Source organism: Hakea prostrata, chromosome 8 (assembly GCF_041222555.1).
Source record: "Hakea prostrata isolate BN-2017 chromosome 8, UWA_Hpros_2, whole genome shotgun sequence".
Taxonomy (NCBI): domain Eukaryota; kingdom Viridiplantae; phylum Streptophyta; class Magnoliopsida; order Proteales; family Proteaceae; genus Hakea; species Hakea prostrata.
In genome coordinates, this window is record NC_142607.1 from 17,863,141 (window position 1) to 17,890,332 (window position 27,192).

Below are 27,192 nucleotides of genomic sequence, written 5' to 3' on the forward strand. Positions count from 1 at the left end.
GATTAAGTTAGTCGATGGGAAAACTAGAGTGTTCCTCTAGAGGAATAAATGTCCAAGAAGACAAGGAAGAGAATGTCTTTTGGAGTAATTGTAGAAGAGTAATGGCTGGAGATTCAAAGTCTTACAATTCATTCATGCATAGTGATGACATATATAGCTAGTCCATACCTCAGAAGGGGGTAGATGCCCCATAGCCTACGATCTCCATGTATTTGAATGAAGGGTGGAAATGGCCTCTTGATGGAAACTTGATCAGCAAGCTAACCGATTGATCTACTAGACAGCTTGAGATTTCAATGTTGAATCAAAGGGTCAGCATCAAACTGATATGGATGTGACATGAATCCCTAATTGGGGAGACAAAACATGAGGACGCTGCACTCGAGGATGGTTTTGGATGAATGAGAAGCTTCTTTGCCTGCGATGAACATTTAATGATTCTCAATGCATTCAATGTTGAAATTAATGCGGTGATTGACGTCTGGACAGAGATACTCTGGATCTCTCCTCAGCATTACTTTAGCTGAGAAGTTCCACTATGACAGTTGGGTGTCACTACAATACCCACTTCTCAGCAAGCATCCCCTCGAGAAGCGCCCAACTGAGAAGTGTCACATGAACCATTCGGGTTAGGTTTAAACTTTTGGTTTGATTCGAATGGTTCATTCCGGTTCGGTGGTTTGAACCATAACATGTTTAACAGCAGGGAATTGCAAGATTGATAATTGTAGGGGATGTGAATCTGGCTAAATTGGATTAGCATTGGAAATTCCCTATTTCACCAAGGGAAAACCACTGTGTGCTTTGGAAATTATTGTTGCTTTGGCATTATAGTTAAATTATAATCTTTTTTTTTGTAATTCTTACTATTTTCAATTGAACCTTTTATTATATTTCCCCTTGCCATGTGCAAAAGCACATATCATTTAATTTTCCCCCGGTCCCTATACATGAATTTTGCTAAGAGCAATATAGAGGAGGAATAGCGAGGAGTGGCCTGAGCATTTTGTAATAGACCGTGGTTTGCCTTCCTCTAGTTCTCACACTGAACACTCAACCAGTAACAAAGAAGTGTACATGCAAATTGAATCTCTCTTGTTTTAGACACTCTACAAGAAAGTTAAACTTGATTTAATGATTCATGAAACCTGGTCAATTCATCTCATTCGGTGTGTGATGGAAACTTAGTTAAAGAGAGCCTTGAGGAATTTTCTCTAATCGGGGTGCTTTGAATCAATCATTCAAGTACATTACATGCACGGCTGAGGAATCTACAATCTTGCATAGGAGGGGTGAGTAATGGGAGATTATATGACTGTAATTGAGAAAACTTTAAGTTCCTATAGAGTTCTAGCTATGCCGATGCTGAGATGACTCGGACCTTGGACATATCTTGTGAGGCCAAAATATGCAATCTTGGGCCGTAATCTCTCATCCAAAAGTATATTACTTGCCTTTATATATCTATGGATAATTTTAATCTTAGACGCTTCATGGATATATGCTAGACCCTCTATTGTGCTAATGAGTTGGGAAGACAACTTCAGGCCATGCTACATCTGTATACTATACGGCCAAGTCATAGCCCATTTTCCTCGCCCGTGTTATTGGTTAAAAAAAGATGGCACTTGGAGATTTTGTGTGGATTATAAGGCCTTAAACACTATTACTATGAAGGATTGCTTTCCCATACCAACCATCGATGAACTTTACGATGAGTTACATGGAGCCCATTATTTTTTAAGTTGGACCTTCGTTTGGGGTATCACCAAGTACATGTACGGGTGGAGGACATCCACAAAATGGCCTTTCGGACTCACGAAGGCTATTACGAGTTTTGGTTATGCCGTTTGGCCTCACCAATGCACCATTGACCTTTTAGTCTATGATGAACGATATATTTCTCCCATTCCTTCGCCAATTTGTCTTGGTATTTTTCGATGACCTTTTGGTTTATAGCTCATCGTGGGCCACCCACATTCAGCATTTGAAGGAGGTTTTTAACACTCTACGGGCCCACAAACTTGTTGCAAAGTTGTCTAAATGCTCTTTTGGACAGACTACCATTGATTACCTTGGACGTGTGGTCTCTGGAAATAGCCCATGTATTGGAGTGGCCCATACAAAAGAATGTAAAAGAGGTGAGGGTTTTTTTGGACCACACAGGATACTACAAATGTTTTATTAAAGTCTATGCTAAGATATCCAGCCCACTCACGGATTTGCTGAGACATGGGCCTTTTAAATGGATCGAAGTAGTCCAGCAAGCCTATCAAGCCCTACAACACGCATTGGTACAAGCCCCCATTTTTGCCTTGCTGGATTTTCACTCAGTCTTTTATATTGGAGATCAATGCTTCAGGGTGTGGCATTGGAGCCATGTTAGCCCAAAATGGCCACCCGATTGCTTATTATAGTAAGAAGTTATCACCCAAGTTACAAGCAGCGTCTACATACGCTCGTGAAATGTACGCCATCACCCAAGCCATGGCTAAGTGGCACCAATATTTATTGGGCCGGTTTGTTATCAAGACCGATTAAAAAAGTCTACAGGAGTTATGTACCCACGTTATACAAACCCCAGAACAGTACCAGTGGCTCACCAAATTTATGGGCTATACTTTGATATTAGAGTACAAGCCCCCCTTTTTTGTTGAAAGAGCTGATGGGGACACATCCATTAAATAGAGCCCCTCTTTCTGCCTACCACTGCAATCGTAAGTCCTGTTTCCAGGTCTTGAAACACACAATGAGAAGGAAAGAAGGTTATTTTGCAGTTCATATCATGAGTAAGGCTACTAATAGATAAAAAATTAGCCAAAAACTTAGGAGCATGCAAGACATTAGATATGGTAAGAGAAGCCGAACAGATAATAGATCCTTTCCCAAAGATACGAGAGAGAGACCCGTCAGCCATTCAAACATCCTGAGCAAAAGGGACAAATGAATAAGTATGAAACAAAGTAGATAAGCTTATCATATAGTTGGTTGCCCCAGAGTCGATTACCCAAGAGGGATAATTCAAATTGACATTGTGACAACCAAAAATACCTATGAAGAATTGTGGATCAACAGAGGGAACAATGACAGAGGCTATACTCGCACTGGAAGTCGGTACTGGAGAAGATGAGTCAAGTCTGGACATCAACTGGTGAAGGTGTTGGAGTTCATCTAAGGAAAGAGGTGTTGGAGTACTCAGGGTGTCAGAATTGGCTTAATTTGCACATGCTTGATTGATGCCCTTGATTCCGTTCCTACCTCCTCCATGGGAATTTGTTGGACTTTCATGCAACTTCCAACACTTGTCCTTTGTATGACGCTCTTTTCCACAATACTCGCACTTTACTGGAGGGCGAAAATCACCAGAACTAGGTTTATTATTGCCATAACCAACCACTAATGCAGATCTATCAGATGTCTGAGTGTATATCATAGCTGTCCTTCGACTGTCCTCTGTATCTACCATGGCATAAGCTTAAGCCAGAGAAGGGAAATGCTCTCTAGAAAGGATCTGTGCGTGAATTTGATCAAATTCTTTATTCAATCTTGCCAAAAAAATCATAAACTTTCTGTTTATCTTCCCATTGTTGATAGGCAATATCATCTTCAGCATTCTTCGGTGTAAACTTCCCATAGAAATCTAAAGTCTGGTAATATCCCCGAAGAGTGTTATAATACTAAGAAAGAGTAAGGTCCTTCTGCTGTAACTGATTGATTTTTCGTCTAATTTCAAAGCATTGTGCATCATTGCCGACTCTGGAGTATGTATCTTTAGCAACTTTTCAAATTGTTGTCGCATCAAGAGGGAGGAGATAACTCTCTGCTATGCTAGATTTAATGGAGTTGATGAGAAAACCCATGACCAAGCATTTATCTGTATACCACTTGGAAAGTTGCAGATAGGTGTGGAAGGTTTTGTAGAAGTCCCATTAAGATGGTCAGTAAGACCACGAGCACCAACAGCAAGGGAAACTGAATGAGGCCATCTAAGATAATTTGTTCCATTAAGTTTTATAGTGGTCATCTAAAGCAGAGAAAACTCACGATCCCTATGAATGGAAGACATGGGAGACTCTTCAGATGTACCAGATAAGGGAGATATGGGATCACCATCGCAAGGAAAAATCATTCAAATTTACAAATAGCTCTCTGTGACTATTTGAATTTACATAAAACTCCTTGATTTTTTTTTGGAATTTACACAAAGACCCCCTAAATTGTTTGGAATTGCAGAAAAGTCCCTGAAATTATTCAAAATTGTAGAAAACTCCCTGAAACTGTTCTACATTTGAAAAAAAGTCTTTGAAATTTTTGAAATTGCAAAAAGGTCTCTGAACTTTTTCAAAATTATGAAAAAGTCCCTCAAAATTTTTTAAATTCCAAAAAGTCCCTAGAACTATTCAAATTTGCAAAACAGCCCCAGTACTACTCAAATTTACAATAAAGGCTGCCCCTGTGAATCGAAGGAAATTAATCTAGAATGTTTGCTGCATGTGTTATAAAGGTTCGAAACCGTTGCATCCTCTCTTCAGCCCCTCAAACTGGAGGAGAACAATAGCAGCGGTAGCGGAAGCGACAGTAACAACGGAAGAAGAAAAAAAGGAGCAGCGACGGCGGTAGAGACAACAGCAGCGATAGCGGTAGCGGGAAATCAAGAGAAAATTTCTCTAGTTCTCTCTTTCTTCCCTAATCGAAATTAGGCTCTTGATACCATGTTGTAATGTGAAGAATTGCTCATCAAAGTATATTATTCATAAGACCCCAATAGGGTATTTATAGTTACAACCTAGTTAAGTCCTATACTAAATAGGAAAAGGAAATGTAAAACAAATAGAAATAAAACTCTAGACTTATTAGGAAACATAATCTTATTTTAATTAGAAAACCTCAGTTCATGTTTTCATTGGAATTCGGTATTGTACGGTTTCGGTTTTAAGTAGCATACCATCGGTATGTACCGAATTACCATATACCGAAACCGTACCGCATATCGAATTACCGCACCGAATTTGACACCCTTATTAATCTAAGTTGGGTTGAGCCCAATTTTAGGCTCAGTCCATCTTGACATTACTTCTAGGTAGGGCCCAATTTAAAGTTCAGTCAATCGTGACATTATTCCTAGGTTGGGCCCAATTGTTAAGAGAAAAAGAAAAATAGACTTCAAATTAAGAAAGTTTAGATTGAAAGTATAGTCTATGAAGAATATAAGTATATTGTCCTTCTTCTTCATATATTGTAAATCTGAACAGTTAAAATATTAACTAAATGACCATATTGCACAACCAATACCATAAACACTCTTAGTTTGTAAGTGAAGAAGATTAGAAGAATGAGTTTTTCTTATACCGAAATTATACCATACCATATACCAAACTATATTATTTTTCTTGTACTGATTTTATACCAAAACAGTACCAAACTATTTTTAAAAATACCGTTTTCATACCGTAACATATAAATTCGGTAAGGTACGGTTCAATATGAGGGTTTGAAATTCGGTACTGTACCATGCTGAATTGACACCCTTAGGTGATATATCAAATGTGATATAAAGTTTGTTCGAGTTCAGAAATTGATCGTGTCGCTAACCAATCAAAAATAAAATTCTATACTATCTGCGTCGGGGTCGCTGGGGACTAAAGGCTGTCACTAGATTGATTCAACAAACTAAATTTAACTAAATCTACTATTATGCAACGCTACTATGATATGTGCTTTTGGGTTTGCCCCATGCTTTTCCCCCGTTAACTCCCTTCGTTTAGGTGGTCTTCCTGTATGCCCTTCTTCGCGCTTTGTCCCGGGCTTGGCCCTGTTTGTGGCTTGCTCTTTGGTCACTCCACATCCTGGTCGCATCTTATGTAGCTGGTTCATCTACTCCCGGGACTGCTCTCATTATCACGTTTAGATGATGAACATAGGGAGAGAGAGGGGGTCTTCTTCTTCAGCATGGGAGTGGCGCTTCGCTTCTTCTCTTCTCGTGGTTGGTTTCTCTTTTGTCTCCCGCCACTGTTCCCCTTCTTTCCTTCGTTTGCCTTTATTCTTTTGGTTTTGGACTCCTGGGTTGTAGATATTTTCAATATATTTCCACAGCATCTTGATCACCGCTCCGCTCTCGAGGGTTGGCCTCTGGGTATGTCTGTTTCCCGTTTTCGTTTATTACCAATTTTGTTCCTTGCCTCCCCTGTTTTCAATTTGGCTGTCTCCTTTTCTGTTTACAATCCACCAATATCTAATATTTTGCCACTTTATTCCATATTTCTCTAATTCCAATCACCTTATTCCGAAATACACATACTCAATTGCTCTCTTTTTTGTTGGGGTTTCAATTTGGTTGCTGCTTCGAAATGTGGTAAATTTTGTTAGTATGGTGATTACATGTAGGGGTGTCAACGTGCCAAATTGGATCAAATCAGTCTTGAACCCTAACCTTACCTTAGATACTAAATTGAAACTCAAAAACCACCTAGTTTTGTCAGTGTTTAAAAATTCCCCAACTCTGTTGGGTATTGATCTCTAAGCCCAACTCACCCTAATCTACCTAATAGGGTGAGGTAAGGTTGGGTTGGCCTTGTTTTACCTACCTTATCCCTAATAGGATTAGGTTGGCCTTGATTTACCGTGATCCTATCCTAACTTTTATAACTTCTTAAGTGTCAATTCAATAGTTAAAAACACAAAGACTCATTTTCTTATTTATAAACAATGGATTTGAATATGACTAACAAATCATACATTGTAAACAAAGGATGGAATTGAAAAGTAGACTAGGAGATCTAAGACTTGGAGTCTCTTGAGCCACATTTGGAGGGATGGAGTTAAAGAGCATGTACGACAATTGATTTGGAAATGTTGGATTCATGGGAGTCTATTAAGATATTTAGGCTTAGTGGGATACTGTTTAAAGCCAGTTTAAATATACTTCAAATTAAATTAAACTAACAAAGAGTCAAGTAGGGCTAGGCCAAGTTGGCCCGGGCTAAACCTGAACCCGACCACCCTATTGAGGCTGACTAATTTGTAACTGAGCCCACCCTTGAGGTTGAAAAAAAGTGAGTTGAGGTTGGTCCAGGCTGAAGGCAGGTTTTGCTCAGTTCGGGCCAATAGGGTGTTATTGAGGCCCCTTCTATGCATCAGAGTTTTAGACTATTGTAACAGGGTCAATCTTAGGAACTTGTATTTGTTCAGGTTGAAATCACATATCCGACCGCATAGCGCAGTGGATTAGCGCGTTTGACTTCGGATCAAAAGGTCGTGGGTTCGACTCCCACTGTGGTCGATTTTAAATTTTAAATTTTTTTTTGCCTTCTCTTATTTGCAAACAGAAGTTTGGTTGATCCCATCAACAACTGTTCAAACAGAGTTACTAATTGAGCAACCCATGGAATTTTAAGCTTGAAGAACATGTAGCAAGTACACTACCATCGGATGGTCTCCACGATCTCTATCAATAACTGTACACTTCTCTTTCTCTTCCTTGTGGAAGAATTATATGTTTTTAATGGAGAAGGGAATGTAATAGACTTCCTTGTGGAAGAATTATATGTTTTTAATGGAGAAGGGAAGGGAATGTAATAGAGTTCTGAACATATTCATGCAGCACTGTAGGTATATCTCCAATCTGGATCTCTCATTGCTGATCAAAACAGGATGCACAATAGAAGAAGAGGTGATGTTTGCAGAACATTACTTATATCAAGAGGCCTGATTATATAAAGAGCTCTACAAAAGAATATGAAAAGAAAGCATGATACAAACAGCAAAAACAAAAAACAGATAACTGAGTTTATTCACTTATTAGGAAGCATCAGACTGAGGCACACCCCTCCTCCTCCTAGTAATTCTCTTGACAGCAACAGAAGCAGCAGCATTATTTGTGCTCTTTTCCTGATGCTGATCTGGAGCATCAGTATCTGTATTCTTTTCCTGATGTTGATTATTTACAAGAGTTCTTGAGTTCTTCCGACTCCTCAACCGTAAAATCTCGCCCTTTGCAGAAGCCAGTTCCTCCTCCAGCTTCTTTGTTTTCTTCTCAAAACTCTCCCTTTCCTTGCCTAGCTTCATCACTAGGTTGTGAGCATCTTCCACATTTTCTTGAGCTTCTTCTGACAGATTTTTGCTCAGCAAGAAATTTATAAACAATATCATTTTCTTCTCCATAGTTGGCAACTTTACAGTTAGCCAGTTCTAGATCTCTTGAAAGTATTAGAGCATTTCTATTCATTTCATTGAGTGACTTGGTGGCTGCTTCCAGGTCTGTCTCCAGTGCCTTTCTTGCTTCCTTGGCTTCTAGGATTTCCTTTCCTGACTCTTCTAGTTCCTTTCTCAAAGAATCAGCTTTCTGCTTCTCTTCTTTTAAATCATGAGCAACACGTTCCACTCTTTTGTGAACGTCAACCAGTTCCTTCTTTAAGCTATCACGGGTTTCGGTTACAGCAGCTAGTTCACTAGACACCCTTTGGAGCTTTTCTTCAGTTTTTTCCAGAAGTGCCTTAGCTGATGCAAGCTCACCTGACAACACTTCTGCATTTGACCTCGCCTCATCTAAGCTTTTCTTTAATGATTCCTGCGCATTGGTGAATTCAGACCAAACCTTGGATACTTCAGATGAGAACTCTTCACATAACTTTCTCGACTGTTCCAATTCTTTTGACATATTAGATACCTCAACTCTTGACACTCCAACTTTTGCATTTGATGCATTCCTTTTCATTCTTCTTCTTCATCCTGCGAAGCTTTGTCCTGCAACCAAACGAGAAAGAGAGAGAGCTGCAAACGGTGAGGGTTTGGTTCTCAAATCTTAAATGCGCAGACTGAAGAAAATTTGCCTTTAATTTTTCACTCTATTTGGCTGGTTTCCTCTCCCTTCATCTGGGTCCGGCTCAAAGCCAAGGAGTTGACGGATTTTGAGTTTGCTGAGTACGTGAGGTTAGTGGAGTAAAATCTCTGTAATTGCAGTCACATTTTTTCCTTCCTGTGAATTATTATTATTTTTAGGGACAAGGGTTGAAGTCATAGATCCGTGTTGCGATGTTGAGTTTATTTTAGTTGTGATGCTTGAGTGGATTATACTCTGCGTTGGTTTCTTAGTTTGATGGTTGCAACCACGAAATACGTCTCTTCTATATCTGGGTCTGAACTGCCTGTCAATGAATTGAAATTATTCTGAGTTTTGGAGATGTTGTGGTCTATATGAAAATTTTATGGTTTCAGCTGTGTGGGTTGATTTTGCAACTTGAGAGATATCACTCTGATATGCATATCAGCCTATTTGAGGTCGAAATATGTCTTGGAAAAGATATGAGACGTTACCGTTGGAATCAGGTGGTCATTTATCCTTGCAAATATTTTCTCATCCCAATATGATTTGGTAACACAAACTTCATGGAAATTCTAATGGCTGATTGTTCACCGGTATGCATCAATTATAGTTATGCAAGTACCTAGCCCTTCTGAAATTCTCATCAGTATCTATTATACAAATAAAACTCCTATAAAAACCATTTGTACTGAAACTTCCCAGAGTTTAAAGCAAATGAAAAGCAGTTTCTGTTATAAAAATTATATGTATGAACAAAAATAAGATGATTTGCTTGATAAGTAGCTGGAGATTAATGGATGTCTTTTAACTGGTATTTAACATTTTCCATTGATCATCTGTGCTGAAATTTATATGGATCGGTGATCCTAAAATATCCAATTTTTGTGGGAACTTGGATGACAAGCATTCGGTAATGTCTGTTGACATTATTTGATTTTAGATTTTTACAGATCCGATTGGCATCTCTGCTCAAAACTATGTATATTCATTTCTACAGTTCTATTTTTGTTGTTAATCTATTGTTAATAATGCCCTGCTGTTAAGTAGCAAGTCCTGTTGACTCCTTTTTTTTAAATAGCATGTTTGTCTTTTTCTGATTAGTAAGCTTTGTACTAGATGGAGGAAAGTTACAGAAAAAGCTGCCTTATAGAGCTAAGGTGGAATCTCCAAACTAAGATGGCAATTCACCCTTAAACATTGTCCATACTGGTAGTGGTAGAAACACTTAATTACAAACAAATATGAACCTGCAACCTTTCCAATCATCTCAAGAAGTTCACTAGGTACCTCCTCCTTTATCCACACTTAACATTGAATGGATAGGTTAAAAACTTTCTGTATATACAGCTAATCCCTTTTTACTTTTAAGTATATTGTTTGATACTTGAGAAACAGTGTCTCCACCATGTGGGAATAAGGCTGCATGCACTATGATCCTCCCCAGACCCCACAGTGGTAGGAGCCTCTTGCACTGGGTATGCTCTTTTATTGGTCTTCATCATAGGGTACAAGCTGAATACATCTACCACAAGAAGCAACCAAATATGGGGTTTTGGGAACCCTAGGACCTAAGTTGCATTGGTTAATCAGCTTCCAAATGTATGATTAAATTCTCAGCAGCCTAAATCAAGTCTTCTGATAAAAAAATCAATGTAGAACAGTCAATGGGGCTTTATATTTTCAAAATTCTTGTGAAGGGCCGAGTAGTAGTAAAACCAACTATTAAAAATAGATCAAAATGACTTGGACTAAACAAAACCAAGTTAAACCCAGAGGTCTAAAGGCTTGTAACATGGGAAAATCATGGTTCATATGGTCCCTGGATGGTGGATCAGCGTTTGTTCTAATCTTAAGTATTTTTTGGCGTAAGTGGTTGCCCTTAGTTAGGTCAATGGTCCCTAGAAAAAGACTATAACGAACCAGACTAAATGTTTTGGATTGAACTCAATAACTATACATTGAGACTTCAACATATTGCCTCTATTGACATCTATAATACTTCTTCGAACTACAGAACATGCATTTCTTTTTGAACTGATATGTAAAGCTGTTTTAGATGATAGGCTTTTTTATGCTTGTCTTTGTGGTTTATTTTGCAGGCTTCATTTGGATAGGCAGGAGTTGAGTTGCAGCTTGCTCCCTATCTTATAGCTTCAGGTAAGTTCCATCAGGGAGAGTTCTACAATTTCATAAATATTCAATATCAAGATTTCTGATTTTCTTATCATGTTGTGCTTCTGACATGTCTATATGATGCTTCCTTTATTGATGTTGACAGAAGATGGCAGACCAGATGGTAACACTATGGAAGGATTACAACTGGACCGCAGTGTGCAGACTATGAAGGTGGTAGGCTCAAAGGAATTTGTGTCTACTGTAGAACAACTCACCCAGAATTACTGTCCTGGATGTATGAGATAACGAAGTATGACAGAAGGCAGTTTAATATTAAGATGACATGGCAGGGAGGACTGGGTAGGGTATGAGTACTGGTCTTCCACCTATTAGTGCTGTTCGGTTGGAGTAGATGAGTAAAGCAGTCAGGTGGCTTGTTATTGAACTCCAACATGGTTCTGGAGCTACCAGTGGTCATGCTCATTCTCCTGTTCCTTTTGACACCAGATTCTCTGAAGATGCTTCACAGTAGGGATGAATCTAATGCTCTTTCGCTTCATTTTGTTGGTTGGTTTAATCAGTGGTGTGCCATTGTTGGGCAAATATTGAGTCCAATGAATTGTGCAGATTGCACTCAGCTTGTATCCTTTGTTGTGTCTGCACAATGCAGTTTGAAGTCTTTTGAGTTTAGGATGTGGAATCAGTTAATTTCATTCTGGTCTGCAGGAATGAATTGATTTCATTTAAGTTTGCAGAATACTTAGCTTAAACTAATTGTAAATGATATGATTTGGGAAAAAGATGTCTACACTGGAAATATATGGCCTTTCAATGGGTTAGATCCTTGGTCAGTGCTTAATTGTATAAGAAGGGAAGCTGGAGGTTGATTGTAATTGGTGGAAACATCTTAGGTTCTTTCCCTTTGTGCCTATTTACCCATGTTTGTGCAAATATTTCATTTGGCTAGCAAGGAATGCCAAAGTATACAGCAAAAAGATGACCAACCCCTCTCAAATAATTGGAAATGTCAATAGATGGATGAAAGATCTCAATATTGGGATAAAAAACATTGATTATACCAATAATGCTACTTTAAACCAGAACACTTGCATTAAATGTATGCACTTATACAATAACTTTGGAAACTTACCACTGTTACTGTGTGCAGGATATCTGATGAACTGAATCGAGATAGCTGGCCATGGCAAGTAGGATTACTATGGGAAGGGAGAATTCGAGATGTACAAAAGGGACAGGCAACATTAGGACAAATGCTACATCACTTGCTACAAGCTATTTGGGAAGTTTTACAGGAAGCACGAGAACAAGACATGCAGCCAAATATATATGTGTGACCCCCTTTAGAATTTAAAACGGGATGGTGCCGTTTTGCAAGTTTGTGAAACAGGACCATGTCGTTTCACTAAATGTGTGACCACCCTTTAGAATTTAAAACAACATGATGCCGTTTTGCAAATTTTTTAAACGGCACCATGCCGTTTCCTTAATTGTGCGAGACCCCTTTAGAATTTAAGAGTCGGGATCATCTCCCCGACGGCTTCCCGACCAAAAAAACACAAGGGGGGCCCACAAGTAAAATTTTGAGTTTTTTTTTTTTTTTTTTTAAATATATTTTTTCCAAAAAGTGTTTTTCACCTATGGGCCCCATTGTTTTTGTGGTCGGGAAGTCGTCAGGGAGCACTTTGTGCTCGCTCGACAAGGAGATGATCCCGACTCATAATTTAAACTGCACCATGCCATTTCACTAAATGTGCCTTTAGAATTTAAAATGGCATGGTGCCGTTTTGCAAGTCTGTGAAACAAGACCATGCCCTTTTAAACGGCACCACGCCCTTTTAAATGGCACCATGCCATTTCACTAAATGTGTGATACCCCTTTAGAAGTTGAAACGGCATGGTGCCGTTTTGCAAGTCTGTGAAACGGCACCATGCCATTTTAAACGGCACCGCGCCATTTTGAATGGCACAATGTCGTTTCACTAAATGTGTGACCCCTTTAGAAGTAAAAATGGCATGGTGCCTTTTTATAGGTCCGTGAAACGTCACCATGCTGTTTCACTAAATGTGTGAGGTCCTTTTGAATCTAAAATGGCATGAGCCGTTTTGCAGGTCTGTGAAACCTCATGGTGTCGTTTCACTAAATATTGAGACCCCTTTAGAATTTAAAAAGGCATGGTGCCATTTCATAGACCTACAAAACTGCATTGTGTCGTTCTGTGCACATGTGAAACGGCACCATGCCGTTTTAATTTGTAAATTTTTTTCATTCCTTTGGTGTGCGTTGGTTTAAAAAATTGCCATTGAATTTGTGTGTGCCAAGGTACCTCCACGAATGCTTTACTAAGTTGCTTCAAATTCGTGTAAATTAGAATTCGTGTAAATTAGAAGTGTATTTCAAACACAGTTAAACTAATTGTTAAATGTAAGTGCATAATAACATGTACATACAGGCTCTGCTTGGTTTGGCCTCCATAAAAAATTACAAAAAATACATACCAAACACTATTTGGGTTTCTAGTATTAATATTTGGGATAATTACTATTGCCCCCTTGTACTTTGGTTTTATTACTAATCAAACCTCTTTCTTTATGAAATTATTGTTGCCCCCCTCACTTCTAACGGTGTTAAGTGGTTGTTAACATCAAATATGTAATGTTTATTTTGTCCTTCATTAAAATTAATAAGTTAAAAAATATGACATTACCCTCATTTTTATAAACTATATTGAATGTCAATTATATCCTTAAAATCTTATATTTTACAATAAATTTTGGCTTTGGTGGGACCACACACTTTGTACAATGGTTAGCATATATTAGGAGATTTTCAATTTTCAACTTTGAATTACATTTGATATTTCCTAATATTTTAGTTTCTATTTTAAGTTTTATTTAATTACATATTTCCTTTATTCGGCAAATTCTTTTTAGAGAAGAAAAATCAAGTATTTTCTTTATTCGGTAGTTTCTTTTTAGAAAAGAAAATTTAATTTAAAGTTAATTTTTCTCCATAGTTAATTAAGGATAGTATTATAACTTGCAAAAGAGTAAATAAGTAAAGAGAAGTAGGGTTATTTTTGGGTTTTTGAAAAAATATATAGATGCCATATCATCAGTAAACTAACTGAGCTTAACGGAAGGGGGCATTAGTAATTTTAGACAAAGTTAAAGGTTGGATTAGCAATTTTAAAAAGTAGAGGGGATAAAGTAGTAATAAAATCAGAGTACAAGGGGGCAATAATAATTATCCCTTAATATTTTCATCAACCTTGTAATATGAAGATAATACAAATATAAGGTACGTGCTCCAAATTTTTATGGCACTCTTGATGCCATTTTGAACAAAGCAAAATCTTTCTGTTTCCAATTACCTTAGTATGCTAACTTTGTAGGTGTTCCAACACTTCTAGCTATATGATTGCCATGTCAGGTTAAATGTTAGCAGCGGATTGTAGTTGAGATGTTCATGTTATTGTCTTCTCAATGTCTTAGTATTGAGATGTTCCAGCTACATAACTGCCATGTCTTGTCTTTTTGTTGTTTGAATGCCTTTTAAATTTCTTTTTGAGACCTTTCGAAGGACAAAGAATTGAGAAAACATGATCTAATCTCATGTGTTATGTACAAACACACTACAAAAGGGATGGAGGGATAGTTGAAATTTACTTGGGGAAAATTACAGATGAATGGAATGGGACAACAACAAATCCTTCAAATTTATAGTTCTTGAGCTACCTATAAAAATTACAAAGAATCCATATTTACAGGTTCAAAGTCATGGTATGAGTAATTAGATCTTGTGATGAAGCTTGTCTCTTAAGAGTCTTGCTTTAGATTCTACTCTTGTTGTGAAACCAACTGCAGTTCGGACTGAACTCTGTCACACCATATGGGAGTACTCAGGATCTTCTTCATATTGCCCTTCTGTCACACCCCACCCGCCGGTCTCGGTTATTTGCCCGACAACCTGTGGGAGTGAACCGTCACAGGATCCACGGTCTTACCCATCAATAATAATAAACACAAGTATAGACAATCAAGAACAAGAATAAATGCAATAATTAATAAAAAGATTACAGGAGTCCAAATACTCCAATAAATATCCAAGAAAGAATCAAAGGAAAGAATGAAGAATCAAATGTAATATCGAGTTCAGCGGAAGCAAAATAAATAATCCTCTTGTCTGGTTTTCTTTTCTAAATCTAAAAACTGGTTTTCTAATTAGCACGTAAAGGGGGTCCTCCAACCTTTCTCCATACAATCATCAAAATCCTGGCAATTTGCCTCCGTCAGCCATCAATGGGTGCTATAAGCGCACACAAGCATCTTCAGAAGGCTTTGCTGCTCTGCAAGTTCATGAACCACTGTCTGTGCCACATCAGCTTCATATGAGAAGGCTCTTTCATATGAATCATCTCCAACTTCCAACGGTGTGCCACCATCTGTATAACTCATATAATATATACAATGAAAGGAATGAGTTCTGACGAACTCAATAAGGAACAGACAATTCTCATGTATATGTCAATACAATCCACGAATGCATATATGAAATGATATGGATGGTATGCAGAAATATGAATGCTACTAAGATCTAACTATGCAAGTCTCTAACAGCTGACATGCTTTAAGATATACACTAGCCCTCCTCTGGGTAGGTCTAGTCACTCTGATCCGGCAAGGACTGGTTCCCTCTGTAGGGATCCTGGGCAAAGGGGTAAATCCACACTGGCTCTCAAACCATGGCTGGGGATAAGTCAACACTCTCTCACCACGACCATTGGCAATGAGTACAGGCGCATGTTGGGGTTTCTAATCGGGGTTTCTAATCCAATGCAAGTCATAATGGTAACATACTATATGAAGTTCAGATACTTCCCCTATGGCACCAACCAACTTGGTTCAGTATCCTTCACAACCTAGGAGTGAGAACCCTCACGGATTGGCTACCGCTATTGGACTCCACTCCTTAACCCTATGGTCATCTACATATTATTGGGGCGGATGCTCTCATGACTCCTCACGACACCCGGTCCGCTCCTTGGACGTCCATGAGTCCAACCCTAACATATGCAACCCTACCATTGCATGACCAATAGTGGACCACTGAGTCTCCGCACCGGATTGGTTACCGCTGTAGGATGAAACAGAGTCACGTCACCATTATCACGGGTCACCCGGCTTCAATTCCCTTGCCGAAAGGGTAATAGCATGTGGGGTACCTAGCCATGCAATTCTAGACTCTCCTAGGTATGTCATCCAGTAATCATGATAGTGCTAGAGGCATCAGTGAGCATGTGTCCCATACCACAGCCCTCTGATATCTCCAGCCAAGATATCCCAATGGAATACCCCTTCCATCACAACTACACTACATCACTCTTTATCATACCATGAACAGTTGTGTCAATGTCATAAAAGATGAAGTAAGTATACAATAAGATTCACATGCTTTATACAATAACATCAAGTTACATGATCAAAGAACAGTAAATAGAACAGCTGAATCATCATGTATAAGTAATTGCATATAAATAAAAATGCATGTCCTTACCTGTAATTTAGTAGGAGTCCTTTAAATTGCAATCCAAACACAATTATATAACTTTAAGTAGAAACAGAGGACACCTATATGCAGGGTTACAAGAATGTATAAGAGTCAAGAGTCAAAACAAATCCAAAATCAAACCTACACAGTCACTGGAAACTAGCCTGTTGCTTGTGCCCTAAGCTACCTCCACAAGCAACCGCCCCGTTTCCAACTCCGAAAATTAGACTTTTGATCATCCGATTTCAATCCGTGTTGGGATGATCTTAGTTCAAAATTCAAACTTAATAGGTCTATAACAAAGGGGTAACAAGAAACCCTAAAATTAACAAAGATTTATTACCCAAATCATTCCCCTTGATTAGATCCATCCATTAACAAATGCAGGGATTTGTTTCTGGACATGATCTCATCAAGAACATTGGAAAGGGAGTTACAACAAATCAATTGGGTAACCACTAACAAAATGGGGATGGGTTCAAATCAATTAGAGGTTAAAAAGAAGAGAATTGCAAATGGAGATTCATTACCTTAACCAAAATCACCAAGAATAGAAGGGAAAAGGTTCCAGATCACTAACAACACTTCGCCCACCTTCCAGCACGTTTCCACTGCCGCCTAATCGCCCAAAATAGCAATCCCGAACATAATAATGCGTTAATAGGGCGAGGGATGCTATTTATAACAAATAGGGGGCAAAATAGGGCAATTTCCCACAAGCAGAACCGGGCGGTCGCTTGTGGCGGTCGCTTGGTTCAATCAACCGCCTTAAGCAACCGCCCCCTAGTACACTACTGTACAAGGGTGCTTTGCTCAAGGGAATGAACCCCAACCTCAACCTAACCCTAATTAACACATGGGGAGGTCTTACCTTCATTCCGGACATCTCCAAACACCACTTGCCTTCTACCAGAGATCCAACTTCCTAGTAAGGCAGATTCTTCAACAAGAGAATCCAGATCCATGGGTTCTGGATATGGATCATGGACTTCTATCTGAACACTCCACAAAATTAATCCGACTAGACCTTCGAGTTCTCGGACCATACAGATTCCGGGTTAGAAAAACGGGGGTTGTTACACTTTTTTTTCTAATCCATTGAATAATCTCATTATATATGGGACTACATGGTTGCCCCCATGATCTCTAACCCAACGACCTAACCTCCCACATAGAAGGCCTGAAGTTCCAAAGCTTTTTTGCAGAAGAAGAAGATGATTACAACACTTGAAAATGCATTCAAAATCCAACCCAATATTCGATGCCAGCTGAAGATGACATTCTGCACACCTTCTTGGTACAATAGAGGGAACTGCACGTCATATTAAAGTGAGGCCAGTTTTAGGGTTGAGTGCAACTAAGGTGTAGGTACTTAGGAATCAGAAAAACAAGCAAATCTAAGAAATGCCAAATTGGGAAAACAAAATTTCTGAAGTCATCTAAAGATCTGCGGTTCAACTTGGCCACTAGACAACCATTAAATGAAGACTGCTTTTTCAATGAGCAATTCATAATACCTATAGGTGGATAGCAAGGCAGATAACGTTGTTAGCTTAACTCTACATCAGAGTGAAAGAGGGGGGGGGGGGGGAATCAAATTAAACAGTTGCAAATACAAATGAACTAAGAAAAGCAAGTCAGCCTATTGCTTGGCTTGTTAATGTAACCATATGGCTACATGAGTAAAAATGAATATCAAGATTTGCAGATTTCTCAGATGTTCTAGTCTGCTATAGGTTTTTGACTATGAGCCTCATAGATTTCAGATCAGCCAAATATATAAAGGTACTTCATTCATGAATTTTGAGATTTGCCCCTGTTTAAGTGCAAACATGTTGCTGACTTCAAAGGGGGCCAAGCTGAGTCACTGATTGATAAGAGTCAAAGCTTGCACACATGTCCACACAGCTAAAAGAAATTGAATCAGGATCTGCAAACATCAAATACATGAAAGGGGATTCAAGACCAAACCTCGGGCTGATTGTAGGCAGATGCTCAAAAATAAGAAATACGGACAACACAAGTGCAACAACCACAAACACACCTACAATGATCCTTGTAAGGTTTCCATTCTTAAGCATTGGTTGTGTTGCCTTGAATTTGCTTTTTCTTAAAGACTTGAGATTTTAAGTAATGAATCAAGAGTTCAACTCCTGCCCAGGAATGGTGTGAATTGCTTTCAAATTACAATCTTGCACCTACAAGCTCAATTCTTCAACAAAGAATGCCATGTTGAGGGGAGAGGGGGAAAACAAGATAACACTTCAAGAATGAATTCAATATATCTTGCATCCCAAAAGATACATAGCCAAAAGAATTGATGACATGAACTATTGACAACCATATGTACCCAGTAGCAACGGATGGAACCGTAGATGTATTCAGCTTGTAACCTATGATTATCTGGATAGAAATGATCACCAAGGCAGTCGAGGCCTTTCTACTAATGATTTGATTCCATTTCAGTCCTTCATGAATGACTTGGGTTTGCTTCAAGTTCCATATACAAGTAACAAATCTACTTGGTCTAACAAGCAAAAAGACCCTCATCGTATTGAAGGATTTCTGGATACAGTTTTGTGCAATATGGAGTGGCTAACACAGTTCCCAGAAGCTCTATTTATCAATTTAATGCCTAAGGTGAACTTCCTAAACATGCATTTCCATTTTGAAGCCTTTTGGATTCATGAAGATACATATGCAAATCTACTTCACCATTCTTGGAGGTTGCCAGTTTCTAGGTCTTCTTCTTACATTCTCAATCGAAAACTTGTGAGATTTGCATCATCCTTAAAGATATGGGACAAAACAACAGTGAAACGTCTGGAATTCAGAGAGGAATCCATCAGAACTTCAATTGCAGCTCATGAACCCATAGCCCTGGATGATAGAGATGAAAACTGGTATGTGGAGGAAAAGAGGAGGGTGGCTCTTCTTAAATATAATCTCCAATAGTTATCGGAGAAATGGCACCAAAAGTCTCGGCTGGATTGGTTACAGTTTGGAGACCGCAATTGTCACATCCTCCCAGCCGGTACCCTAACTGGCATACCCGAGAGTGTGATCCACGCCAAGATCGGTATCGAGTATTTACAATAATAATCGATGTGTGGAAGATAAACCATAGATCCAAATAAGGAAAGAATGAATCATATATAAATTAGAGTACTAAATATAATCAGAGTGTCTAAATCAAATAAGTAAAGTGAGGCGAAATCCCACTCTACAACCAGCGGAAATGTAGTTCTAAAAGAGAAGAAACATAATGAAATCTAATCCCAATAGCAGGTACAATAGGTAACTAAATTGTTCTCAATCTTATAGACAATATCCCTATAAGTATAAATCTCATAAATGGCACAAGGCGCTTCCACTCTTTGGTCGGACTAAGCATCGTACGGAGCATAACCACTCGGGAATCTTCGGTGTAATTGTCGTAACCGCAATCACTTTCCTGGAGATATGCCTCTTCTCCTTGCGCTTCTTCATACGAGCAGTCATGATACTCGGAACACGTAGAGTAGTCTAACAAACATTGTACAAAAGGAATGAGCTTCAAAGAAACTCGATAAGGCGTTAAATCCATAATAACATAAATGGCAGGATTACAAAACAAACATAAATGCAATATGGTATGAGACAAACAATGAATGTATGAATCTAACTCTATGTATGCTGGTCTCTATTGGCGGACATGCTTTAAGTCATAGCACCGTACTTCTTTAGGAAAGTCTCATTCACTCATCATCGGTTGGCAATGGGTCCTTCATCCCTCGGGATATTCCATGGCTGGGGGTATAGGTCACCACTCTCTCACATCACCATTGGTCTAAGTACCGGCGCATGTCGGGGTTAAAGCCTAGCCAAATGCAAGTCTTCTACTCGGCTACATCAAGTCGGATCCGGATACGTCCATTCCTCGCCCTTGGCGATCCTTTCCGGTATCCTTCACACTAGAGTCCTCATAGTCCCCGACTACGGACTCATCAACCCTATTGGTTATCCACATATGGTAAACGGGAAGCTCTCCGTCCTCTCACGGGTTGGTTACCGGTCTTAGCGCCCGTGAGCCCAAGTCTAACCATATGCAACCCTACCAATAAATGGTCCCCACAATGTGATTCCTCGTCCTCTCACGGGTTGGTTACCGGTCTTGAGCGCCCATGAATCCCCATTGCTACCACGGGTCGTTCGGTCTCAATACCCCTCCGATTAGGGTCCGACATAACGGGACATCCTAGCCAAACACTACTAGACAGTCCTAAATATGTCATCCAACGGTTTAGGAAGGTGTCCAAAGGGCATCTCCGGAAACATCCCATAATATTCCCGTAGTAGTCCTAGGACGAAGTGTCAAAAGGAACACCTCTCCTTTCCAAACCATACTTAAGCATACACAAGCATCAATCCATAACATCACATATATGGTAACTTCATATATGGAAAGAAATCAATAATTACATTCAACTTGTGTATAACTGGTAAGTAAATCATACATGAGTCAATTTAATATAAACAAGTAATGCTACTGATATCAAGACAGTACCACAGTAGTATAACATTATAAGAATCTAATTAAAGAAATAAATTAACAAGATTCAAATATAGAAACTAAGATATGCAATTTATGTTGTTAAGGAAGTAACCATCCTTACCTTTTATAACTTGCAAAGGAATCTTAAGAAATCAAGTAAGATCTTGACAAACTTGAGAAGAAGGTCCTAGACAAGTGTATACAACATATTAGGAAAGATCCCTAAAAGAAAAGATATCAAAACATCCAAAACAGACCAAATCGGAGTTGTCTGTACTCATTGGTGATTGGATTGGTCTCGTCCCGTCGACCAATCTCGACCAATGGAGACAGTGGCCTACAAAATCAGAGTTTTAAGACTAAAGAACCGAATTTGGTGGTTCAAAAGGGTACTAAACAAGGGGTAAACTACATTGGTAGTATCCTAACATATAGAGGACCTCAAAACACTAATTGAATCAAGTTTTCAAGTTACAAATTAGGAAACAACAAGTTACCATAATTAGATCAATCATGGTTCTTGAAGAATTCAAGATACAAATCATAGACAAGAACAATAGGAGAATGAATCATTGATTTTGATAAAGATATCATGGAAGGCATACTTAGATCTTCAAGAAAATAGATCTAAGAACATGAATCTAAATAAGGAAACAAAACTTACCATAGATGTATCAGTCATGATTCTTGAAGAAAGCATGGTATGATAGAGGAGAGACACTGAGATTGATAGATCATGGATTATGTAAAGAAAACACAGCGATTGACTACTAATATGATCAATATAATAGATCTAAGAACATCAGAATTTAAATCAAAGATAACGAAGACGAGATCATGATTTAGATCATGATTCCTTCAAAGCTTGCAATGATCATGATTACGGACATTGCTTTGCCTTTAATCCTTAGGAAGATCATGAGAGATAAGTTCGGAGATGTTTGCAATAGAGAATGCAGCATCTCCTCTCTGTCTCAACTCAAAAGGAAAGAAAACAAGGATGAAGAAGAAGAAGAAGGGTGTAAACATACCTTTTTGTGTAAGAACACGAGTTTTGACGAAGATCCGTCAAGATAAACACCAAGGCGCAAGGGAGATGACTTGCGGGTCTTTGGTTCGTTCCAAAGGTTTGGAGGCGGAAAATACGAAGTAGACTCGAGATTGGACTTAAATAGAGCAAGCAAGACCTAATTACCAAAGACGAACCCATTGGTCGATTGGATTGGTCGTGGTCCATCGACCAATGAGTCGCCAATCGGTTCAAAGAACTTCGAAACGGGATTGAGGCTCGGATCAAATCCAAACCTAAAGGGGTTTTGCACACACACCAAGTGACTTACCTAATAGGTAGAAATGCCTTCAAACCATGATAGAGAGCACTCCAAGTCCATCAACTAATCCGATCTTCATCAAGATTCAGTTTCCATAAATAGAACCTCGTCATCAACACTCATGGATTCAAAGCCAGATACCAAGTCCTCCACTGGGATGGCCCAAAGCTGACTTCTTGCTTTACTTCGGGTCCCTGGACCTACAAATAACAAAGTTTCCGGGTCAAGGTTAGGGCTGGGTTTCACAGCAATACTTGCTTTTTCATCAGAGTACTAAGGTTCGCGGGCAAGGCAAAAATCAGGCAACTTTCCCATCATGGTTTAAACTTGGTGGAGCATGTAGACATTGCAACTGCTTTTGAAGGTCACTTTAAGCAACTATTCTCTTCGGCCCAAATTACAAACTTAGCCTCCTACTTTGCCCTAATTGCTAATAGGGTTTTCGGTGAGGACAAATCATGGTTGATTCGCCCTTTCTCTAGTGAGGAGATCAAAGCGGCAATATTTGATATGAATGGCCTGAAATCTCTAGCTCTTGATGGGTATCCTGGCCTTTTCTATCAAAATGCATGGGAGGTTGTTAAATCTGATGTTGAAGGGATGGTAGCTCAATTTTATCATACAGGTACTTTTACCTTGTCTCATAATGCTATCTTTCATTACTCTCATCCCTAAGTCCTCAAACCCTGCAGGGAGTGGGTGATTTTCGTCCAATTAGCTTGTGCACATCGAGCTATAAAATCATCTCTAAGTTATTGGTAAAAAGATTGAAGCATATTATTCCCAAATTGGTATCTTTTCAACAGAATGGATTTATAAAAGGGAGACATATTCAAGACAATATATTAATTGCTCATGAGCTTCTCACAAAAATTCAGAGACACAAGAAAAGGGAAAAAAGGTCTTATGGCTGTCAAACTGGATATGAGCAAAGCTTACGATAGGCTGGATTAGGGTTTTCTTTCTCAGGCCTTGCTCTCTTATGGTTTCCCCCCCAAATGAATAGATTGGATATTGTTCTGTGTTAAAACAGTCAAATATTCTTTGTTGGTGAATGGAACCATATTTGGTACTATTACTCCTTCTAGAGGGCTTCGGCAAGGAGATCCACTCTCCCCTTATTTGTTTATTCTATGTGCAGAGCTCTTATCTTCTCATCTAGAAACTACGATAACACAGAGGAAACTACATGGTATTTCCATTGCACAAGGGGATGAACGCATATCTCATCTTGCCTTTGCGGATGATATTATCCTTTTTGGTCATGCCAACAAATTTGAGGCACGATCTTTTGGCCAAATAATCCAGCAGTATTGCTCACAATCAGGGCAATAACTCAATGTTCAAAAAACAAGGGCACACTATAGTCCAAGTACTTCAGCAAGCATGAAGAGGATACTATCCACACATTTCAATATCACCCCCTACCTCTGAATTGGACATCTATTTGGGCATCCCTCTATTTTTTGGGAAATTAAAGAAAAAACACTTGTGATACTCGATAGCGCATGTGTCTCAATGGCTCCAAGGATGGAAGTCAAAAGTGCTCTCTTCTTCTGGTAAAGCAATTCTCATTCAGTCTACTCTAGTAGCTTTACCTTCTCATTTTATGTCTTGTTTCAAATTGCCAACAACTATTGTGATGGATATTGAAAAAGCTATGCGTAACTTCTATTGGTCTAATGGAGACAAACAACATATTTACATTGTGGATTGGAGAACTATTTGTGCTCCAAAATCTGAAGGTGGACTCAACATTCGAAACCTTCAAGCTCTCAACCTAGCACTTCTGTCTCGGAAGGCATGGGAACTCTTTCATAAACAGTCATCCCTTTGGGGTTGTCATATGATGCAAAAATACTGTAGGCTCCGATTATTCCTGGGGATGGAAATCCATTCTCATGGGTAGAGATCTGCTTAAGAAGGGTTTATTTTTTCAAGTAGGGAATGGTGATATCATCAATCCATGGACTTCAAATTGGATCCCTGATACTCTGTAGGATGTGGGTTGTTTTCCATTTGTTTCCACGGGCCCCTCTACTATTGCTCAGTTAATTGATCAGCGTACTCATACATGGAATCGTGATGTAGTCCTTTGAACATGGTGGTCTCGTCCAATCGTAGACAAAATCCTGACCATTCAGCTTCCCCAGCTGGATTTACCTAATCGTATTATCTGGCAATGGACAACATCAGGAATTTTCATAGTTAAATCGGCATATAGGCTTGCATGTGCTCAATTGAATTATCAAAGGCTTTCATCAGAGAACGTAATCCCATGGCAAAAACTTTGGAGACTTCCGCTCCATCCAAGGGCCACTCATTTTCTCTTGAAGTTATTGCACCAAAAACTTCTTATGGAAGATTTACTTCGCATAAGGGGTTGCTCATGCTCTGAAGATTGTTTGTTCTGTGGTGCCCAAGAATCATCTCCTGATCACATTTTCCTTCATTGTCCATATGCAAGGCAGGTCTGGGGTGATTTGCATTTTCATGGCTCGCTTTCTTCAGGTACCATTAGAGAAGTTATATAGTTTCTAAATTCCACATCGAGCAGGGATACCGATGATAATACCCCCCCGTCTCTTCTTGCTTTATGGCTTCTATGGAAGTCTTATATGGCGAATATTATAGGTACCCGCATTCCTCAGCATTCTCAGCTTAGATTCCTGATTTGGAAGGGTGTGTAGATCTACAGTACAAATAAAGTTCCTCTGATTGGCTCAAGCACAGTATACCAATCATTAAATGGGTAAGCCCTCACTCTAAGACTATCAAAATCAATGTAGATGGCTCCTTTTTTGAGGAGAAAAATCTTGTTGGTTTTGGTGGAATTGCACGAGACTGCTAGGGCAAGATGATCTTTAGTTTTGGAAGTGGATCTTCAGTTCATGATGTTCTAACTCTGGAGGCTCTAGCTATGCACAAAGCTTTACAATGGGCAAAAGATTTCAAATTGCATACTGTAGCCTTGGAAAGTGACAACCAAGCAATCATTTCCATCCTTCATAAAAATACATTGGAGGTACCATGGAAGATATTTCCTATTATTTATGATATTCACAAAATAGCGGATACTTTTGAGTTTTGACAATATCTCCATCACATGTGCTTAGGAAAGCTAACTTAGTTGTTGATGCTTTGGCCAAAGAAGGGGCGTTAACACAGGAAGCTTTCTTATAGGTACACACCGGTCTTGCTTATATTAGATGGTTGATGCTATATGATATTTTCTCCTTAGGGTTTTGAACAAAGATACCAATAGGATCTATAAAAATTTGTCATCCAAGTAGACTGATATGCACAAGTTTAGTTTAGTTTAGTTGTTTTTTTTTTTTTTTGGGGTACAAAGGTGCTTTTTATATATAGGGAAATTAGGATAGGGATATTACATATGCTGTAGGGGTTGAACCCACAACCTCTCCATTGAGAAATCAAGTTCCTAACCATCCTACTACCTCAGCTTTAGCTTCTCTCGTTCGCAAGTTGGAATGAAGAAGAACGACGAAAATTTACCTTTCCCTCGATTTGGCATTTCAGAAAGCCTCGATTCAGTCATTTAAAATCGATGTGGTTTAAAATCACGTTGAGCCAAACCAAAATACCGGTTTTACTTCACTTAAAACAACCAAAACTCACATGTTCAAATCAACGGTTATTATAACATTGGATGATGTGGCTTGATCTCTGTCGTTCGCAGCAAAATCAGAATCCTAGTTGGTTCTTGTTAACAAGTTGGGGTCATAACTATGGGTGTGCACATGGCTATGACCCACTGTCTTTGATGACATGTCTTTCACATGTGCTTTCTATTCTATCTATTTTATTTGTTTCCTTTTTTGCTTGTAGCATGATTATCAAGAAATTTTTAAGTAGATAGATTATGTTTTTTGTCATTGGATTCTATATTTGGAAGATTGCATATAACCAAATTTAGGATATTTTCCAAATCTGGAATTCCTTTAGGAATCAATAAAGCAGCAAGTTGAGGGGGAGAGCTGCATTCCACCCATCAAGAAGAACTTTCCTTCTCATCGATGGACTTTTCAAAGCCCAAGAGTGAGCATTACCTACCTTGCAGGCTTGAAGAAAATCACACCTAGAAAAGTATATGGCCTTAATGAACTTGGCCCATAAACAATTGGGTCCACTCCAAAGTACTTTGCCCAATAGTGATTGGTTATGAAGAGAGGGGTCTCTTAACCAAGCCCACCTCGATCCATGGGCCATGGCTTTGCATAGCATATCCCAAGAAACCCAATATATTTTCCTCTCATCTTCAAATTGGCCCTAGGTACATCTTGCCATAATCTTCTTAACTTCCTCATAATGGGACTTGGGAAATGAGAAGTGTGATGCTGCATACATAGATAAGGACCCTGCCACAGACTGGACCAATACAATCCTTCCTTTGGCCGAGAGAAGAGAGTTATTCCACCCCTTAAGCCTTCCAAAAGTCTTAAGAGGGGAGCATGATCAAGTATTAGTATGTAGTATTAACAATGAGTTTTTATGATAGAAACATATTTTTCATAACAAATTTATCAAACTAATAGCATGTTCTATAGTTGTTCTTTTTTTATACCAAAAAAAAAAAAGTTGTTCTTTTTCTATTCCTAGAACAATTTTATCAAATGCTAATTTTCAAACAAAAAACAGTATTTCAATATGGAAACATGTAAAAATGAGTTTCATAAAATAACCAGCCTGCTGTTGTGGCGTAGCTCACCGATGAGAATTAATCTACTGCTGGAGTGGCAAATACGCGGGATACACTTTTGATGCGACGGTAGCCAAAGGGCTAGCATTGGGGATGAGATTT

General features: G+C 38.9%; 1 non-coding gene across 1 annotated transcript; it reads left to right on the forward strand.

The window, feature by feature from the left end:
* Positions 1-7,205: 7,205 nt before the first annotated feature.
* TRNAR-UCG (transfer RNA arginine (anticodon UCG)) lies at positions 7,206-7,279 on the forward strand. The gene has a single exon. It is a non-coding gene; the product is annotated as a tRNA-Arg (tRNA).
* The last annotated feature ends 19,913 nt before the right edge of the window (positions 7,280-27,192 follow it).